A 20,153-nucleotide genomic window follows, 5' to 3' on the forward strand; every position below is an offset into this window, starting at 1 on the left:
GCCAGTGCTTCCAACTGGGTAACTGAATAAATTTTTTCGCATTCGCTCAGGACAAGGCTTCCGAAAGCTATGGTTTTGTGTACCATATTTCCACATTCTTCGTACTTCTGGAAGATCATAGCCCCCAGACCAGAACATGAGCTGTTTGTGACCGTACAAAATTCCTCTGCTAGATTGGGGAGAGACAGGATTGGCGCATTAACGAGCGTGTTTTTGTATGTTTGAAATTCATCTTCAGCCCGTCGCCTCATACCTATGTAGACTTCTTTCCAGTGATTGGGCAAAGCCATGGCGTTGGCAATTGTTTTATGTGTATAAACTTCTTGTAGAAGTTGACAAATCAAGAAACCCATGGGACTACATTTTTGTTGTTGGGATAGGAAATTTCGCTATTGAAACTTCCCGGTTCGCAGGAGAGCTTCTGTTAAGTTTGGAAGGTAGGAGACGAGGTACTGGCAGAAGTAAAGCTGTGAGGACGGGGCGGGAGTCGTGCTTGGGTAGCTCGATTGGTAGAGCACTTGCCCGCGATAGACAAAGGTCCCGAGTTCGAATCGCGGTCCGGCACACAGTTTTAATCTGCCAGGAAGTTTCATATCAGCGCACACTCCGCTGCAGAGTGAAAATCTCATTCTGGAATTTCGCTATTGGATTTTTCTGGCTCCAGCGAGAGTCCCTCTGCCGTAGTGTTGTGGCCTAAGAATTTGAGTTTATACGACCCGACACATGCTTTGGTAATATTTGCTGTACACTACTCTCTGAATGTATGGAGGCTTACCCCTAACGTCATACTGTGTTGCCTCCACGTCGAGTCGAATGCATCACAGTTCTCGATGAACCACCGTATTCGCCGGATTTGACCTCAGCCGAAGTCTAGTTGTTCCCTATGTAGAAGCTGGCGATAAAGGACACCGTTAGGACTCATTTAAGGACATGCACGAAAGATGTACTGTAGTACTAACTGCAACTTGAAAAAAGGACCACAGTGATTGTTTCAAAACACTTTCCAAACGAATTCAAAAATGGTTCAAATGGCTCTAAGCAGTATGGGAGTTAACATCTGAGGTCATCAGTCCCCGAGACTTAGAACTACTTAAATCAAACTAACCTAAGTACTTCACACACATCCAGGCCCGAGGTAGGATTCGAACCTGGGACCGTAGCAGCAACGCGGTTCCGGGTTGAAGCGCCTAGAACCGCTCGGCCACAGCAGCCGGCAAAACGATTTCAGCTGTGTTTTGATGCAGGGGGTGAATGTTTTGAATAAATATAGTGATTTTGTGAACATAATCCATGACTTTTATTTTTCATAACCACAGTCCTAACGGAAATGGGACACACTTTTTAGGCTACACATTCTGAGGATTCCTCCAATGAATGTCAGTTTGACAGCTGCCTTTCCTACGATTAGCTCCATGTGTCTATCTAGTCCAGATTGCTCCTTATAGACAGTCACCGATATGTAATGTGTGTGACTGCTTTCAGTGAATGTTCGACAATCCTTTAATAGTGCGGTAACTTCCGCTTATCTACTCCCAATACAATAAATTTATGTTGATGGTCAACTGCCAAATCCGCACCAAGCTTCGAACCTATGGAGGTGTTTCTGCATTTTCCTTCAACTACCTAGTGTTGCGACTTCTGTACACAGAGTATCAGTAGGCTTGTAAGGACAATTGAAACATCCAATACGAACACGGTCATGTGATGAGATGCCACATGCAATCACGTAACATCTCATTACAAACCCCCCTCCCCCCCCCCCCCCCACACACACACCTATATTGTAGCTTGGAGCGGAGTTTTTCTTTTGGTTGTGCGTAATCACCACGTGTTTACCCAACAGTTAGCACCTACCACGTGGACGAGAAGTGTGGTCTAAGCTTATATTTCAGCATGTTTGCGAGTCAGCCACCAAGAGAAGAATGGAAACCTTTTCAAAATGAGTAAGCTTATCACAGATCAGATACTTTACGACAAACACATGAAATGCGTGGGAACCATTTCAAATTCAACTTGCTATCGCCCCTCTTATCTACTGAACCACTCAATGCGCTAAATAGAGAAGGGGAATTCAGGTTACGTAAAAAACAGAGATGATGTATATGCTGTTCTAGAAACATTAGAAGACCTCAGTTGCTGTTCCATCACTACTGGTGATATTTAAAATCAGGAAAACTATACTTGTCCGTTTTTCTCCCACAGTATGATTTTTCGCTTCGACATTGGATGAGATACAGAGTATAGCACATGCAGAATATAGACTTGCGAGCACTCAGTAGACTTGTACATTGATGCATGTGTATTATTCACAACTTCGCGTTCTGAATCCTCTGTTCCATACAAATCATTATTTATACTATAGATGGGAGGGGGTGTATATTACATTTCATGGCTATATTACCACAGTACTTGTCTTAGGCAGCGCATTCGTTGAGAGGCCCATCTGATGGAAAAGAACTGGAACAGGTGAAATGATAATTAAATGGACACCCTAGCAGCAAACAGGCATTGATGTACTTCATTGGGGACATGTTGAAAATATGTGCCCCGACCGGGACTCGAACCCGGGATCTCCTACTTACATGGCAGACGCTCTATCCCTCTGAGCCACCGCAGGCACAGAGGACAGTGCGTCTGCAGGGACTTATCCCTTGCACGCTCCCCGTGAGATCCACATTTCCAACATGTCCACACCACTACATTCGTAGTGCGCCTAATAGATGTTTGCCCATCATACTCATTACTCGTGGCAGATTAATCTACCAAGTCCCGTACGTGTTAGGGCATAGCGTGTGCGTTCGCACAAGAAGGTCAATGGCCGGGAAGCCATATTTTAACTATATATAGTTAAAATATATAGTTAAAATATTTTAACTATATATAGTTAGAATATGGCTTCCTGGCCATTGACCTTCTTGTGCGAACGCACACGCTATGCCCGAACTCGTACGGGACTTGGTAGATTAATCTGCCACGAGTAATGAGTATGATGGGCAAACATCTATTAGGCGCACTACGAATGTAGTGGTGTGGACATGTTGGGAATGTGGATCTCACGGGGAGCGTGCAAGGGAGAAGTCCCTGCAGACGCACTATCCTCTGTGCCCGTGGTGGCTCAGATGGATAGAGCGTCTACTATGTAAGCAGGAGACCCCGCGTTCGAGTCCCGGTCGGGGCACACATTTTCAACATGTCCCCAATGAAGTACATCAACGCCTGTTTGCCGCTAGGGTGTCCATTTAATTATCATATCATTTCCAGCAAAGCTGCATGGTCATCCACGGTAACTGTCCTTTCGGGAACGGATACTACCGTCATATATACTGGAACAGGTTGGTTGGTCGTTTGGGGAAGGAGACCAGACAGCGTGGTCATCGGTCTCATCGAATTAGGGAAGGATGGGGAAGGAAGTCGGCCGTGCCCTTTCAGAGGAACCATCCCGGCATTTGCCTAGAGTGATTTAGGGAAATCACGGAAAACCTAAATCAGGATGGCCGGATGCGGACTGGAACAGGTATTTCATAAAAATGGGTGGATTGCTATTTAAAATAATAGTACATGTTAACTTCTTGATTCAACGTGCAGTACAGAATGTCCACTTATGCTGAGATTCAGACAGCGTATTGTGCGTCATTAGCTACAGAAGGAATTGTATGTTAAAACAACAGACTTACTGTGCATTAAGTAACACACTGAAGAGACAAAGAAACTGGTACACCTATCTAATATCGTATAGGTCCCCGCGTGCACGCGGAAGTGCCGCAACACGACGTGTCATGGACTCGACTAATGTCTGAAGTAGTACTGGAGGGAATTGACACCATGAATCCTGCAGGACTGTCCATAAATCCGTAAGAGTAAGATGGGGTGGAGATCTCTTCTGAACAGCATGTTGCAAGGCATCCCAGATATGCTCAGTAACGTTCATGTCTGGAGAGTTTGGTGGCCAGCAGAAGTGTTTAAACTCAGAAGAGTGTTCCTGGAGCCACTCTGTAGCAATTATGGCTGTGTGGGGTGTCGCGTTGTCCTGGTGGAATTACCCAAGTCCGTCGGAATGCACAATGGACATGAATGAATGAAGGTGATCAGACAGTACGCTAACGTACATGCCATCTGTCAGAATCGTATCTAGACGTATCAGGAGTCCCGTATCACTACAACTGCACACCACTATAGAGTCTCCACCAGCCTCAATAGTCCCCTGCTGACATGTAGAGTCCATGGATTCATGATGTTATTTCTATATCTCTACACGTCCATCCGCTCGATGAAATCTGAAACGAGAGTCGTCCGACCAGGCAACATGTTTCCTTTCATCAACAGTCCAAAGTTGGTGTTGACGGGCCCAGGCGAGACATAAAGCTTTGTATCGTGCAGTCATAAAGGGCACACGAGTGGGCCTTCGGCTCCGAAAACCCATATTGATGATGTTTCGTCGAAAGGTTCGCATGTTGACAGTTGTTGATGGCCCAGCACTGAAATCTGCGGAAGGGTTCCAGTTCTCTCACGTTGGACGATTCTCTTCAGTCGTCGTTGGTCCCGTTCTTGCAGGATCTTTTTTCCGGCCGTAGCGATGTCGGGGATTTGATGTTTTACCATGTTCCTATTATTCACGGTCCGCTCGTGAAAAGGTCGTACGGGGGAATCCCCACTTCATCGCTACCTCGGAGATGCTGTGTCCCATCGCTCGCGCGCCGACTGTAACACCACGTTCAGACTCACTGAAATCTTGATAACCTGCCATTGTAGAAACACTAACCGATGTAACAACTGCAGCAGACACTTGTTGCCTTATGTAGGAGTTGCCGAACGCAGCGCTATATTGTGCCTGTTTACGTATCAATGAATTTGAATAAGTACGCCTATACCAGTTTCTTTGGCGCTTCAATCTATATTTGTTTATGGTGTGCTAAAACTACACGTCGTACCACAAGTTACAACTTGCTGTAGAAGTCACAAGAGAGCACCGAGCAGATGCCGTGAACAGATATCAACGAACAACTGCCAAGTTACGCCTAACCGGACAAAACGCACCGTGGGCCAGATGAAAACTGTTCTCCGCTACACATAACTGTTGACGTAGAACAGCTCGAACTTTACAAGCGCATAAATGTTCAAAACAGAATAAATTCATTAATCAAGATATAAATCCACACAAACCTACGAACACTGGATGACGAGAGTACTTCACACCAACATTATCAGTCCTCTCTCACATTCTCTTCCCTAAAAAGAAAACAACGATGTGTAAGCTTAGAAAACACTTCTCGAATCTGTAATACATGAGCACTGGTTTTCAGTTCTTCACATCCATTCTAATACACCAACTCCGTATAGAAAACAATATCATTGCCACGCGGAGTGGCCGCGCGCTTTGAGGCGCCATGTCACGGATTGCGTGGCCCCTCCCGCCGCGGGTTCGAGTCCTCCCTTGGGCATGGGAGTGTCGGTTCTTCTTAGCATAATTTAATTTGAGTTAGTTTTAGTAATGTGTAAGTCTAGGGACCAATAACCTCAGCTGTTTGATCTCTTCGACACGCACACACGCACCCACACACACACACACACACACACACACACACACACACACACACACAGTGTCCTTTATCTAATTATGTAGGCCTTTTCACTGCCTAAGACACTCTCAATAAATATGAACTGAAAGAGACTAGTGCCAACTGACACAACTCATACTTGTCTTCTTCCATAGTTTCAGTAAGTACGATGCAGACTTACTCGATGAGCACTTAGGTGATATTGGTTTGAAAGGTGATAAGGTCAGTGTCATACCTGACGCTGTTGAAAAATACTTTTCATTTTCCAAGCAAATCACAACAAATGTAACACTCCACTTCCTCGATACACAATGCTGTTTGGACGCACCTCTTCTGGTACCTTCTGGGAAAATGCTTCTGGAGGATATGCATATCACCAGAGCTTCATATTGCTATATGTACTGCACGTAAAATTTATTATTTTTAGTTTTCACTACTTGTTTACAGTTTCTACATAGTCCGTAACACATTTATGTTCTTTAGATCTCAAACAAATCTTTTTACATCTTTCACATTTATAAATTGTGTCACAAACTTCTTGGTGATTATTTTAAGCATTCTTCTTTATAAAAGCATCTATTGCAGTTTTCACAAGAAATCTTATTTTCATCACTACTGTGGTCTTCCTTATTTCCTAATATACAGATTTTTCTCTCTATTTTACATTTATGTTTGTTCTTGTTGTTTTATGGTTTGTTTCATTTATCACAGAAGTATGATTAGCCCAAGAATGCTGACATATTGTTAATTACATCAAAATAGTTTCAGTTTTTATACAGATATATCTTTATTTCTTTCTTAGGATTACAACAGATAACTAAATTGGAACTTGAACAGATTCTAGAGTATTATTTGGTGCTTGTAGAAATTGGATAAAACATTTTTGGATTTTTGGTTGTTATATTCAACTTATCTCCTTTTCTAAAATTAGTTCTCTTTTTTGCTACTTCTACCATAGAATTGAGTACTTTCGTTATAAAACCTGTTTCCTCACTAATGGTATCGAGTGTGGCAATATTATCATACACAATTTTATAGTCATCAGACCATGCCTTAAAATTTTCATTAAATCTAGATCTTATTTCTTCAATCTCGAATAAATCCGTTTTAAATGGTTTGACCCCTTTTTCTTGCTCATATAATTTGGCAATGAATGGATATATTTGATCTAGTTTCTGTATCTTTTCTTGTCTTGGGGGCTGAGTTTTTTCAATAAGGTCATCATCAAATCTGTAAAAATTATTTGTATTTGGTAAATGTTTCGGTCTTGATCTACTATTTTGTAATAATTCTGAATGAAATGTCAACTCTTCTAACCCAATAGCATTAGTTAACTCTGATGTCTTTAATCTACTTTATCCTCTGATACCAAGATTAGTAGCTCTAGGTTTGATGTCAGCTACTTTCAAATTATCAGGAGTTCTTGTAGGAGAAGGTAAATTACATAAAATAATTCAATCATCTTACCTAAATCTGCTATATATTCGTAAATCATTTCTTGTGCAATAATCATGAAGTAGAGTGATTGCAAACTTTCTCAACAAAGCTTCCATTTTATTCTCTTTTGTTAAAGAATTTGTTTCCTTAGGTTTCCGAAAAAGGGGGCCTTATAGGTGGTGGCAAATTATGCAAAATAATTAAATTAATTACATCTTTTTGAAATGTGGTATGTACTCATAAATTATTCATTCTGCAATAGTCACAAAGTTGAGAAACTGTAAACTTTCTCAAAGTCTCAGACATTTATTAAGAATAAAAAAAATTAGACTTCTGAAAAAATAGGAAGTTACGAAATTTCGTTTACAGTCATTTTTATGCGCTTGACTGTCAGTAAATGTTTTTTGAGAGCATTTTTAACTATTTCTTTTCCACATTTACATACTTTTTTTTTACTATCTCATAGTTGACAAATCTTGCACCTACTTGAGTGCTTGTTCCTACATGCATGGTTAAAGCAAAAACAATGAAAGTCTTTAATTTCTTGACAGCCTATAAATTTTGCACAGCCTTTTTTGGCGTTCATCATTTGAAGTTCTATTAATTTTATTTAACATCCATCATTGTTTATAATAATCCTGAAGACAAGTCTTTCATTTACTTGAGTGCTTGTCCCTATCTGGAGAATTTGAGCAAAAACACCTAACTCTTTAATTTCTTGACAACCAGTACATTATTTTTTTGAATTATATCATTTATAATTTTTTGTTGATAACAATGTTTTAGAATGCTCATCATCTGAAATTTGTTTTAAATGATTCTTATAATGCTTAGTTGCAATGTTTTTCCACATACACAAAGAACTATATATATATATATATATATATATATATATATATATATATATATATATATACTCCTGGAAATTGAAATAAGAACACCGTGAATTCATTGTCCCAGGAAGGGGAAACTTTATTGACACATTCCTGGGGTCAGATACATCACATGATCACACTGACAGAACTACAGGCACATAGACACAGGCAACAGAGCATGCACAATGTCGGCACTAGTACAGTGTATATCCACCTTTCGCAGCAATGCAGGCAGCTATTCTCCCATGGAGACGATCGTAGAGATGCTGGATGTAGTCCTGTGGAACGGCTTGCCATGCCATTTCCACCTGGCGCCTCAGTTGGACCAGCGTTCGTGCTGGACGTGCAGACCGCGTGAGACGACGCTTCATCCAGTCCCCAACATGCTCAATGGGGGACAGATCCGGAGATCTTGCTGGCCAGGGTAGTTGACTTACACCTTCTAGAGCACGTTGGGTGGCACGGGATACATGCGGACGTGTATTGTCCTGTTGGAACAGCAAGTTCCCTTGCCGGTCTAGGAATGGTAGAACGATGGGTTCGATGACGGTTTGGATGTACCGTGCACTATTCAGTGTCCCCTCGATGATCACCAGTGGTGTACGGCCAGTGTAGGAGATCGCTCCCCACACCATGATGCCGGGTGTTGGCCCTGTGTGCCTCGGTCGTATGCAGTCCTGATTGTGGCGCTCACCTGCACGGCGCCAAACACGCATACGACCATCATTGGCACCAAGGCAGAAGCGACTCTCATCGCTGAAGACGACACGTCGCCATTCGTCCCTCCATTCACGCCTGTCGCGACACCACTGGAGGCGGGCTGCACGATGTTGGGGCGTGAGCGGAAGACGGCCTAACGGTGTGCGGGACCGTAGCCCAGCATCATGGAGACGGTTGCGAATGGTCCTCGCCGATACCCCAGGAGCAACAGTGTCCCTAATTTGCTGGGAAGTGGCGGTGCGGTCCCCTACGGCACTGCGTAGGATCCTACGGTCTTGGCGTGCATCCGTGCGTCGCTGATGTCCGGTCCCAGGTCGACGGGCACGTGCACCTTCCGCCGACCACTGGCGACAACATCGATGTACTGTGGAGACCTCACGCCCCACGTGTTGAGCAATTCGGCGGTACGTCCACCCGGCCTCCCGCATGCCCACTATACGCCCTCGCTCAAAGTCCGTCAACTGCACATACGGTTCACGTCCACGCTGTCGCGGCATGCTACCAGTGTTAAAGACTGCGATGGAGCGCCGTATTCCACGGCAAACTGGCTGACACTGACGGCGGTGGTGCACAAATGCTGCGCAGCTAGCGCCATTCGACGGCCAACACCGCGGTTCCTGGTGTGTCCGCTGTGCCGTGCGTGTGATCATTGCTTGTACAGCCCTCTCGCAGTGTCCGGAGCAAGTATGGTGGGTCTGACACACCGGTGTCAATGTGTTCTTTTTTCCATTTCCAGCCAGGAGTGTATATATATATATATATATATATATATATATATATATATATATATATATATATATATATATATATAAAATTTTTCTCATATTCTTTACCAATATGAAAATGCTTATCATTTGTATACATGTATGGATAAAAGTTGTCAACTGACTTCTCTGCTTCATATTTTGTACACTTCTTGAACACTTCCATTTATTGAGACAAATTTTCATTGGTTTAATTAAAATTATTCTTTAATAGATGACTCCCCTTTCTTCTTGTTGTGCACAAGATAACTCTATAGATAAAATATTAATACTCTTATATTTTTCACTATCACTAGAATTTCTACTGTGCATAGTTCATTTATGAATTTATAGTACAATACACATTTCGTGAAATAGAAGTGCTGATCTACAGTGACACACTTCTAAAGAACTTACTGAAACCTAGCTAAACATTTTTATGTAATATATTTTTTGTTCTTTATAAATGGAGCCGATTCCAAGTACATCTGTTTGCAATTCAGAAGAATCTACAATGAATGTATTTGATTTTATTAATCAAAACAATTATCAGCTCAATTTAGGAAATTGGTTTAAAGACATTTGGATTTCATTGTTTAAAGAGAATAATGTGTTGATTACAAATGATATTTTAACTTTTCTATATTGAATTCCAGATGGGAAAAATTTCACACCTGAAAAATTAACACAATATAAAGGCGAGTATGTTAAATTTCTTAAACATAACGAGATACCATTCACAGAAATACAACACAATAAACCACTTGCTTTAGAGGGTTAATATATTCAAAATGAAATGAAAACATTAAAATCAAATAATCTGCATGAAAAGAAATGAATTTTACTAACTATTGAAAATTTTAAAATTCAGTAATGACATTCAATACAAAACAATGTAAACAAGTAAGAAAATATTACATTTGTTGAAAAAATAAATCTCAAAAGATCATTGAACACGTGATAGAACAACAAACAAGAGATAAAGAATGCCTAGAACTAACAACTATAGTTTCTGATGTTGTAGAGATGAAGAAAGAACAAATTATATACATTTCCACATATAAGCAACACGCCAAGAAAAATTATTTTATAGTTGGTGGTGTATTGTCTAAAAAGTCATCTTTCATGAAGATGCAGATAAATTGATCATATACAACAATACAGCTTAAAGCGAATTTTTTTGCCTTTAAAACGTTATTTTTATGCGTCTTTGTTGTGTGTAACTTCGTTATTCACTCTCCTATAAAGGTTTCGACACACAAGGCCCTTTTATCTGAGACGACATGGTGAACCCGAAACTTTGGATTACTTAGATGCATAATAAACAGTATCCGAATCAGAAAACGAAGACTTATAATTTCAGTAACGTTTACCTCATATGATAATTATGTGTAGAGATCTGTGTCAGTTATGATTATTAAATTTTTACTTTCTGACACAATCACATTTATATTTTTCCATCACGGACATCAAATTATCAGATGGTTAAGTTGTTATCTAAAAACTAAAACGTTAATAAACTACTATACAATTTGCATATAAAATACAAAACCTGTTGACTAACGTAACATAATGAAATTCACGTACCAATGTGCAGCATTGTGGTCGCATCCTGGTTGACAACCATGCACTATCAGTAATGGGGACCTGGTAGACTGCCTGTAGTAATGGTGAGAGAGTAAATGCATTCACTGGTGCCATCTGGTAGTGGTCATAAAGTGATTAATAAAGGTGTATTCTGTCTTAAAATTTGTGCTAAGTAATTTCTGTTGTACATTGTCGGAGAAGACTTTTCTTCAAAAAAATGTTATAGGTGGCATTTGAGGATGTCAAGAAATCATACCAGAGTCATAAAAACCCAGGGAGGTGGCGCAGGGACTAAACTCTGGATTCGCATTCAGAGGGTTAGGCTCAAATTATTTTCCGGCAATCGAGATTTGGTTTTCAGAGGTTTTTCTAAACCTTTTAAGTCAAGTTCCGAGCTGGGTCCTTCAGGTGCCCGATTCTCGTTCCCATATTTCCTCGATATGAGTTTCAACTTCATCTGTAATGACCTAGTCGTTGACGGAACGATTAATTTTATCTTCCATCATTCTTCTTACAAGGGAAATGCGTGGCCTCGAACCCAGGACAGCACGAAAATTGGTTTAGAATATGAATCGTCCATCCGAAAAATAGTGCTATGACCCATTCGCATTCAAGACGCAGCTGCTAGCGCCTTTCGACGGTGGCAACTGATTTTTGGATTGAAACTCTTCGCAAAAGAATCCGAGAAATATTCTGAACTTGGAAGGTAAGTCAGCTGGAATTAGCTATTGGGTTGTAAACTCGCTCATGCCAGGATACGTCGTTATATCAAGCCTTTCGACTGTTTACTTGTCTGCACTACAAAACAATCAGCTCATGTCTGCTCGAACATTCCTTGCTTGCCGACATGTACACCAGTGAGGAGAACCAGTGAAAAGACAGACCTGCTGCTTTTATACGGCGAATATCAAAGAAATGCTGTCGAAACGGTACGCCAATATAGGGATTTCTATCCTGGCCGTCGCTATCCGAAACGCCTGGCACTTGGAGGAATTCTTAGGTCACTAGTGCTAACGGGCAGCTTCAACGCCAAGCAGAGGATGAGGACGAAGACTGCAACTTATAGAGCGCATATCAATCCGTATGGCGGCACGAGACATTTTGCAATGAATGTAAGATCAGCCAGACTTGAGTTATTCGAATCTTGCATCGACATGAATTTCACCCTTATCATCTGTCACTACACCAGGCTCTCGGAGGATGTGATTTCCAACGTCGTATAGAATTTTGTCGGTTTGTTCTGTAGCGTCTGGGAGACGACACTACGATTTTTCAACGTGTGCTCTCCACCGATGAAGCAGCGCTTACGAACGACAGTAATGTAAACTTACGTAACATGTGCTACTGGGAAGCTGAAAATAAAGACTTGCTTCGTCAAGTGCAACATCAACGACCATAGTGCGTAAACGTATAGTGCAGAATAGGAAATTCCATTGTGGGACCCAACTTTATCCCAGAGATATTAAGTGAAAATACATATGCACATTTTCTGACAAACATTCTGCCTTTTCTTCCAGAGGAGATACCACTGGATAAGGAACAGAGTATGTAGTTCCAACACGACGCCTGCCCAGCTCACCCTTCCCATGTTGCAACGCAAATACTCAATGAATAGTTTCCTGACCGCTGAACAGGACGGAATGCTGCATTAAAATGGACGGTCAGGGCTCCTGATACGACTATTCTGGATTTCTCTCTGTGTGGAACACTAAAATATGCAGTCTATCATGAAGCCTCAACTAAGCCAGACGATATGCGCCGTATAATCGCCACAGCATGCATAGACGTATCATCCAACGTACTTTCATTTGTTCATCTATCTCTCGAACGGTGGCTGCAAATGAGCCTTGCAGTCGATTATGTACAATTTGAGCACATACTTACGTAAAGTATAAAATTGTTTCGTTAAGAAAAGTATTTTCTGGGTGACATGTCAACAGTCATTCTGCATACAAATTTTAGTTTATTTAAAGTGAATTATGTCTAATTCCAATTTCCAGTAGTATATATAGAGGTATTGTCCAACAACAGGTGTTTTACGTTTAAGAAGCATACAGGCGTCGCCAGGCAAAGACAAGTAGGTGATACTTTTTATTCAAATCAAAGGAGTTTATACAGTGGTTTCTTTCATCTCGTCAACAGGTGCATAGGGCTGTTTGTCATTATGAAATATGAACAACCGACGTTTCTGTTTCGGGCTTGACAAGGTAGCAGGAATGGAGAGGCTTGAAATGGAGAACTGCCTGAGGAAACTGTAGTTGTTTGCAGAAAAACCAGAATACGTACACACATGTGAAATAATTTCCCTAAGCCCCATTGATGCATCAGAAGCTAGCGTATGCCGTAGTTACACATAGAAAAACCATAGCTGATCCTGTAGCTACCTTGTATAGTAAATGAGGTTTTATTTTAGTAGCGTAGCCCTGTCTCGCTGCAACGGCGTGAAACTAAGGAGCCTGGAAAGAGAGCTCTGCTTGGCAGTGTTTACACCTCTATAGCCTGACAAACATTAACTTTATCTTCCTTCGTTCCATCTTCTTATTAGGGAAATGCTTGACCTCGAAGTCCAGTACAGCGTGAAAATAGGTTTAGAATATGAATCGCCCATCCGAAAAACAGTGCTTTGACCCATTATCATTCAAGCCGCAGCAGCTAGCGCCTTTCGACGGTGGCAACTGATTTTGGGATTGAAACTCTACGCAAAAGAATCGGAGAATATTCTAAACTTGGAAGGTCAGTCAGCCGGAAATGGCTATTTGGTTGTGAACACGCTCATGCCATGATGCGTCGTTATATCAAGCCTTTCGACTGGCGACGTTGCTTTCCAGCTTTAATACACTTGTCGGATCCCTTTGTGAAAGGCCGTAACGCCAAAATTTACAAGCGCTATATCGTTGCAATTGTCTTTCCAAGAGCTGCGGAATGTAAGTACGAAAAGTATACTGTTTCGTTAAAAAACATACTTATTTTAATATCTCGGTTGATACCAGAGATCAGAGCACTATCCACACAAAATATTATGTTCCCCTCAGCATACTGTATATTGCGGAAAACCTCGTTTCGGTACCGGGAACCGTTCACGAAATAGAAGGGATGCTACGTCTCACGTTTCATTACTTACGCCGTGTGTTAATATTGTTCCACACGTTCTCTTACTGTACTGCTGGTGTAGCTGTTGATCTGCCTATAGCACTAAAAAACGCTTTAGGCAGCTGGCACAAATTGCACACACATTATCCACCATGTAAAATTGCTTAGAGTTGGCAACTGAGGAATGTATTTTGTGACGTGTATTGCCAAAAGTTACATTTATTTGTGTGTTGGTTCGTGCATAGGTGTGATCGAGTGAGTGTGTGTGTGTGTGTGTGTGTGTGTGTGTGTGTGTGTGTGTGTGTGTGTGTGTCAGTCCTCTCGCTATGTTTGGTAGTGAGATGCTATTTATATGTGTATGACGATCTATCAGTTGCTTGTTCTCTACTCCGTCTTTTTTAATATAATAATTCTCTTCTATTGGGATCAGACATTTATTGTCATTATGTACTCTACTAATTTTCATGTTTTGCTCTATATTTGTGGAGCGATGACCACAGTGTTTTAAATATTCCACAAACGTGGAGTGATCAGTGTAATACTTCCAATACTTGGTACGTTCCATATAGCCTCTGCTAAAATTCCTGCTTGTCATTCCAGTATACACCGTTGTGTAGCTTTGGTGCTTGAATTGGTATATGCCCGATCCTTGGAATTTGTCTGTCTTGACTGCTGAGGTGTTTAAATATGTTTGAAGGGTATTTGTTGTTTTATAACCTATCTGGAGGCCAGTCAGTAATGCAATATTAATCGTAACTGAGGACTGAGAAATCAGCTACAATAAATACGTTACGTACATAACACCATTCTTTATTTACGTCTCACGTTTCCTATTCCACTTCCCATTGGTACCTGACTTCGTATATTCTATCTGAAAGGGGTCCAGAAAAAGTGCAGACACTTCTTTGAAGGCGAGGTTCCCAGTGTAATAGCTAGGTGTAGCAATCCATCGAGGCTTTCTAGGCTTGCCCTGCAGATTGCGACGCGTGGCGTTTGACATGCCGAAGATGGCGCTCAATCGGAGAGAGAAACCGCACCTGCGCTTGCTGCAGGAATCGTAAGCAGCGGCCTTGTCCTGCCAAAAGCACTGTCGCTGACATCTGGCGCCCGGCCTGCCGTGGAAGCCAAGTCCCACAAGACGCTGATACAAGTTTCCCCAGGCGTGACCCACTCCAGGTTCACGGTGTTTTCGTCTGCTATGATTACAACAGCAGCTAAACCATTTGAAGTTTTTCTTCTTTAACTTCTTGGTCTAATGTTCCACGAATCAAAAATTGTTCAAATGGCTCTAAGCACTATGGGACTTAACTTCTGAGGTCATCAGTCCCCTAGAACTTAGAACTACTTAAACCTAACTAACCTAAGGACATCACACACATCCATGCCCGAACCTGCGACCGGAGCGGTCCCACGGTTCCAGACTGAAGCGCCTAGAACCGCTCATCCACACCGGCCGGCTTCCACGAATCGCGAGATCGTTTGGGATGCATTAAGTTAAAGTTGCAATCAACCCGAATGTCGGTGGTACTATTGGAGGTGGTATGTCGTTGCCTTTCTCTAACAATTGAACTGACTTACGAAGCCAGTGATAGGAGATCCTAATGTTTAAAGTGGACTCCGAACCGCGGTGCAGCTCATTGGTTTCCACATTGACAAACATTGCCAGATGTGAAAGAACTGTTAAACAACAGATAAAAATACAAGCACTGACTGTGGATCAAAACCCTGGCCTTTGGATTTAAAAGTCTGACACTTATCCACCGACCCAAAAGACTGCACTGGGGTGCATTACATACGCCGTGGGACTCGTAATCGATGTAAAAGCAAGTGACACGAGTTACATAAACAGAACTAGAGAACGTGAAATACAGTTGACAATCTCTACATCTACATAACCCTCCGAAAGCCACATAACGGTGTGTGGAGGAGGACACATCTTGCACCACTAACTGATCCCCCTTATCCTGTCCCACTCGCCAGTGCCACGTGGGAAGAATATTTGTCGCTAAGCCTACGTATGTGCTCTGATTTCTCGAATTTTATCGCCGTGGTCATTTCGCAAGATGTATGTCGGAGGAATAATATGTGGTCCGACTCTTCCAGGAAAGTGCTCTCTCGAAATGTGTTCGTTATACACAATGGTTCTCTTGTAGTCTGACACTGGAGTTAGTTGAGCATCTCTGTAACGCTTTCGCGCCAAGTAAACACTCCCGTAACGAAACGCGCCGCTCTTCGTTGGATCTTCTCTGTCTCTTCTATGAGTCCTATCCGGTAAGGATCCCAGATTTATGAACAGTACTCAAGAGTCGGTCGAACAAGTGCGTTATAAACCACTTTCTTTGTGGATTAGTTACATTTCCTTAAGATTTTTCTTATGAATTTCGGGCAGATACCTACTTTTCTACCTATTGGTTTTTAAGGGTCATTCCACTTACGGTCGCTATGCATAGTCACTCCTAGATATTTTACAGTAGATATTGTTTGCAGTAGTCTCTCATCAATAGAGTAGTTGTACAGTAATGGATTTCTTTGCTCATTTAAGCGCAATATGTGACATTTATTTACATTTAGTGTCAACTGTCAGAGCCTGTACCATTCATTAACTCTCTGCAGGTCATTCTGTAAATCGATACTGCCTTCTGGCGTTGATACTTCCTTATAGAAAACCGCATCATCTACGAACAGTCTTCAAGAGCTTCCGACGCTTTCCATTACATCATATATATTGTAAACATTAACGGTTCTATCACACTTCATTGGGGTACTCCGAAATTTATATTTACTTCTGTCGATTTTGCTCCATTAAGAGTGACCTGCTGAGTTTTGTCTACAAGGAAGTCTTGAATCTAGTCGCAAATCTGGTTCGATAGTCGATAAGTTCCATGTTCAACAACGTACGATGAACGGTGCGCTTCGAAACACTTGTGCGTGCACCAGGTTGTGCTCTTTCGGCAGAGATGCCACAGATCACCATCCGTCCTTCTTTACCGAGCAGACAAGCCTCCTAACCCCACGTTCTGTGATCGTGAACGTCCAGCCATTTAGTGCCTAGTGGTAGTTTCACTGTCCTTCTGCCTCTTTTCGTAGATGCTCGCGATCGTAGCACGGCACGTGAACATTCGATCAGCTTCGCCATTTTCGAGGTACTCGTTCACAGGCTCTGCGTAATAATAATCTGCCCTTTGTCAAACTCGCTTATCTCAATGGATTTCCCCATTTACAGCCCATATCTTGGTTTGGGTGATCCCCCGTTCGTGTCTGCTCCTCTTAGATACTTTTGTTATTGGGTTTTTTCTCATCAGTATATCCATCATGCCTATGCCTCTTCACATCTGACATGAAGTTAAACTTTATCACCCCACCGTAACGTGACTCTAGTATTATTTAAACTATCGTACCAAATGTTGAAACTGAGCATTAATATATGCTATAATGCGATTCTGGATAGACAATACATTTCACCTCAACCTACCTCAGCAACATACCACATTTCATGCCTTCCAACGTAAGTGGGGTTTCCTTGGAGACCTCTTTCATTAATTTTAGAAGTATAGTGGTGTTAAATCCCGTGACTCTACTGACATTTTGTGTTTAACGAAAAACCGAGCGTAATTCGGCAGATATAAGCAATATAAACAACTTGCATATGTCTTAAAACTCGCCACATTGACCACTATACCTTAGCTAATACGGAACGTCGATATATAGTGACTCATAAAAGAAGTTAAACACTCAGAAGACAAGGTCGAACATCAATGTGACTTCGTCCACGTACACGAACCATCGGTGAGCATGTAAATGTTTAGAGCTATAACTTTCTGTGATTCGTAGAATAGTGCATTGGTGGTGTTCGTGTTTAGTGTTTTCGCCAGGCCTTGTAGGATACGTATATTATCTGATAAAAAGTATCCGGACACCTATTAGTGGAGATTAATAAGGGTATGTCCGAACTTCGCCTTTATGGCGACTTGATATCTGCTGGGGACATTTTCAGTGTTCAGTGACATCTGAATGTCTGTGGAGGAATGGCCGCTTATCCTTCCTTAAATTCCGACACCAGAGAGGATACTAATGTTGGACGCTAGGATCTGGAGCGATGACGACCTTCTAACTCATGCCGAAGATGTTCCGTTGGGTTTAGGTGGGTATTCTGAAGAGGTTAGTTCATTTTTGAAATGTTAGTGCCCACAAACCATTAACACACAGATGTGAGTCTATAACAGAATACATTATCGTCCTAATAAATTAGTCTTCGCCTCCGAACTGTTTCTCTCCTGTACGCAGTTCACAATGCTGTAAAAAGTGTTTATATCCTTTCGCATTAAGCGTTTTCTTAAGCGCAATAAGGGGACCTCACTCTAACCGCGAGAAACCGTAATACCACCATCTCCAAACTCTTCCATTGGATTGCTACACGGTATTGCAAATACATCTACATCATACTCCGCAAGCCAACTAATCGTGTGCTGCGGAGGGTACCTTTGGTACCACTATCTGATCAGTCAAACCCTGTTCCACTCGCGAATAGTGTGTAGAACGAATGATTGTCGGTAATCCTCTGTATTGGCTCTAATTTCTCGAAATTTCTCCTCGTGGTCAATACGCGAGATGTATGTGAAGGGAAGTAATATGTCGTCTGACTCCTTCTAAAAAGTGCTGTTCCGAAATTTCAGTAGTAAATCTCTCCGTGATGCACAACGTCTATCCTGTAACGTCTGCCAGTGGAGTTTGTTTAACATATCCTTAACGCTCTCTCATCAGCTAAACGATCCCGTGACGAAACACGCCGCTCTTCGTTGGATCTTCTCTATCCCCTCTATCAGTCCTACCTCATAAGGATCCCAGATGGATGAACAATACTCAAGAATCGGGTGAATAAGCGCCTTATAAGCCACTTCTTTCGTGGATGAGTTACATTTCTTTAAGATTCTTCTGATGAATTTGAGTCTTGTCTCCTTTTCCCACTATCTGTTTTATATAGTCATTCTACTTAATGTCGCTCTGGTTAGTTACGCTTAGATATTTTACGGCAGACACTGTCTCCAGCTGTTTGTCATCAATAGTGTAGCTATACAGTTGTGGATTCTTTTCCTATTGCGTGACTGATCACTCCAGATCACTCATTTCCAGGCATTCGCAGTCCAGTGGCATCGCTCTTTACCCCACATCAATCACCATTTACAACTGACGACAGAAATGTGTGGCTTATGAGTAGTAGCTGGAACATTGTATCCCATTCATTTTAAACCTTGGCATAGGGACAGAAAGTTGGCTGAAACCAGATGTAAACAGTAATGAGATTCTAAACTCAGGTTGGAATAAATACCGCAGAGACAGGGTGGACAGTGAAGGGGGAGGCGTGTTTATAGCGATAAAAAGTGCAATAGTCTCGAAGGAAATTGACGGAGATCCGAAATGTGAAATAATTTGGGTGAAGGTCACGGTTAAAGCTGGCTCCAACATGGTAATTAGATGTCTCTATAGGCCCCCTGGCTCAGCAGCTGTTGTGGCAGAGCACCTGAAGGAAAGTTTGGAAAATATTTCGAGTATATTTCCCGACCATGTTATAGTTCTGGGTGGAGATTTTAATTTGTCGGATATAGACTGGGAGACTCAAACGTTTATAACGTGTGGCAGGGACAAAGAATCCAGTGAAATTTTTTTAAGTGCATTATCTGAAAACTACCTTGAGCAGTTAAACAGAGAACCAATTCATGGCGATAACATATTAGACGTTCTGGTGACAAACAGACCCGAACTATTTGAAACAGTTAACGCAGAACAGGGAATCAGCGATCATAAAGCGGTTACTGCATAGATGATTTCAGCCGTAAACAGAAATATTAAAAAAGGTAGAAAGTTTTTTCTGTTTAGCAAAAGTGACAAAAAGTAGATTTCACAGTACTTGACGGTTCAACACAAAAGTTTTGTCTCAAGTGCAGATAGTGTTGAGGATTAGTGGAGAAAGTTCAAAACCATCGTACAATATGCATTAGATGTGTATGTGCCAAGCAAGATCGTAAGAGATGGATATGGGCCACCGTGGTACAACAACCGAGTTAGGAAATTGCTGCGGAAGCAAGGGGAACTTCACACCAAACATAAACATACCGGTAGCTAAAGCCTTGCAGACAAACAAAAATTAC

At 41.8% G+C, this 20,153-nt stretch overlaps 1 non-coding gene across 1 annotated transcript; it reads right to left on the bottom strand.

Annotated features, from left to right (window-relative positions):
* Positions 1-2,543: 2,543 nt before the first annotated feature.
* On the bottom strand, positions 2,544-2,618 carry Trnat-ugu (transfer RNA threonine (anticodon UGU)). Its single transcript has one exon. It is a non-coding gene; the product is annotated as a tRNA-Thr (tRNA).
* Between the last annotated feature and the right edge of the window lie 17,535 nt (positions 2,619-20,153).

The sequence above is a fragment of the Schistocerca cancellata genome, chromosome 4 (assembly GCF_023864275.1).
Source record: "Schistocerca cancellata isolate TAMUIC-IGC-003103 chromosome 4, iqSchCanc2.1, whole genome shotgun sequence".
NCBI classification, from domain to species: domain Eukaryota; kingdom Metazoa; phylum Arthropoda; class Insecta; order Orthoptera; family Acrididae; genus Schistocerca; species Schistocerca cancellata.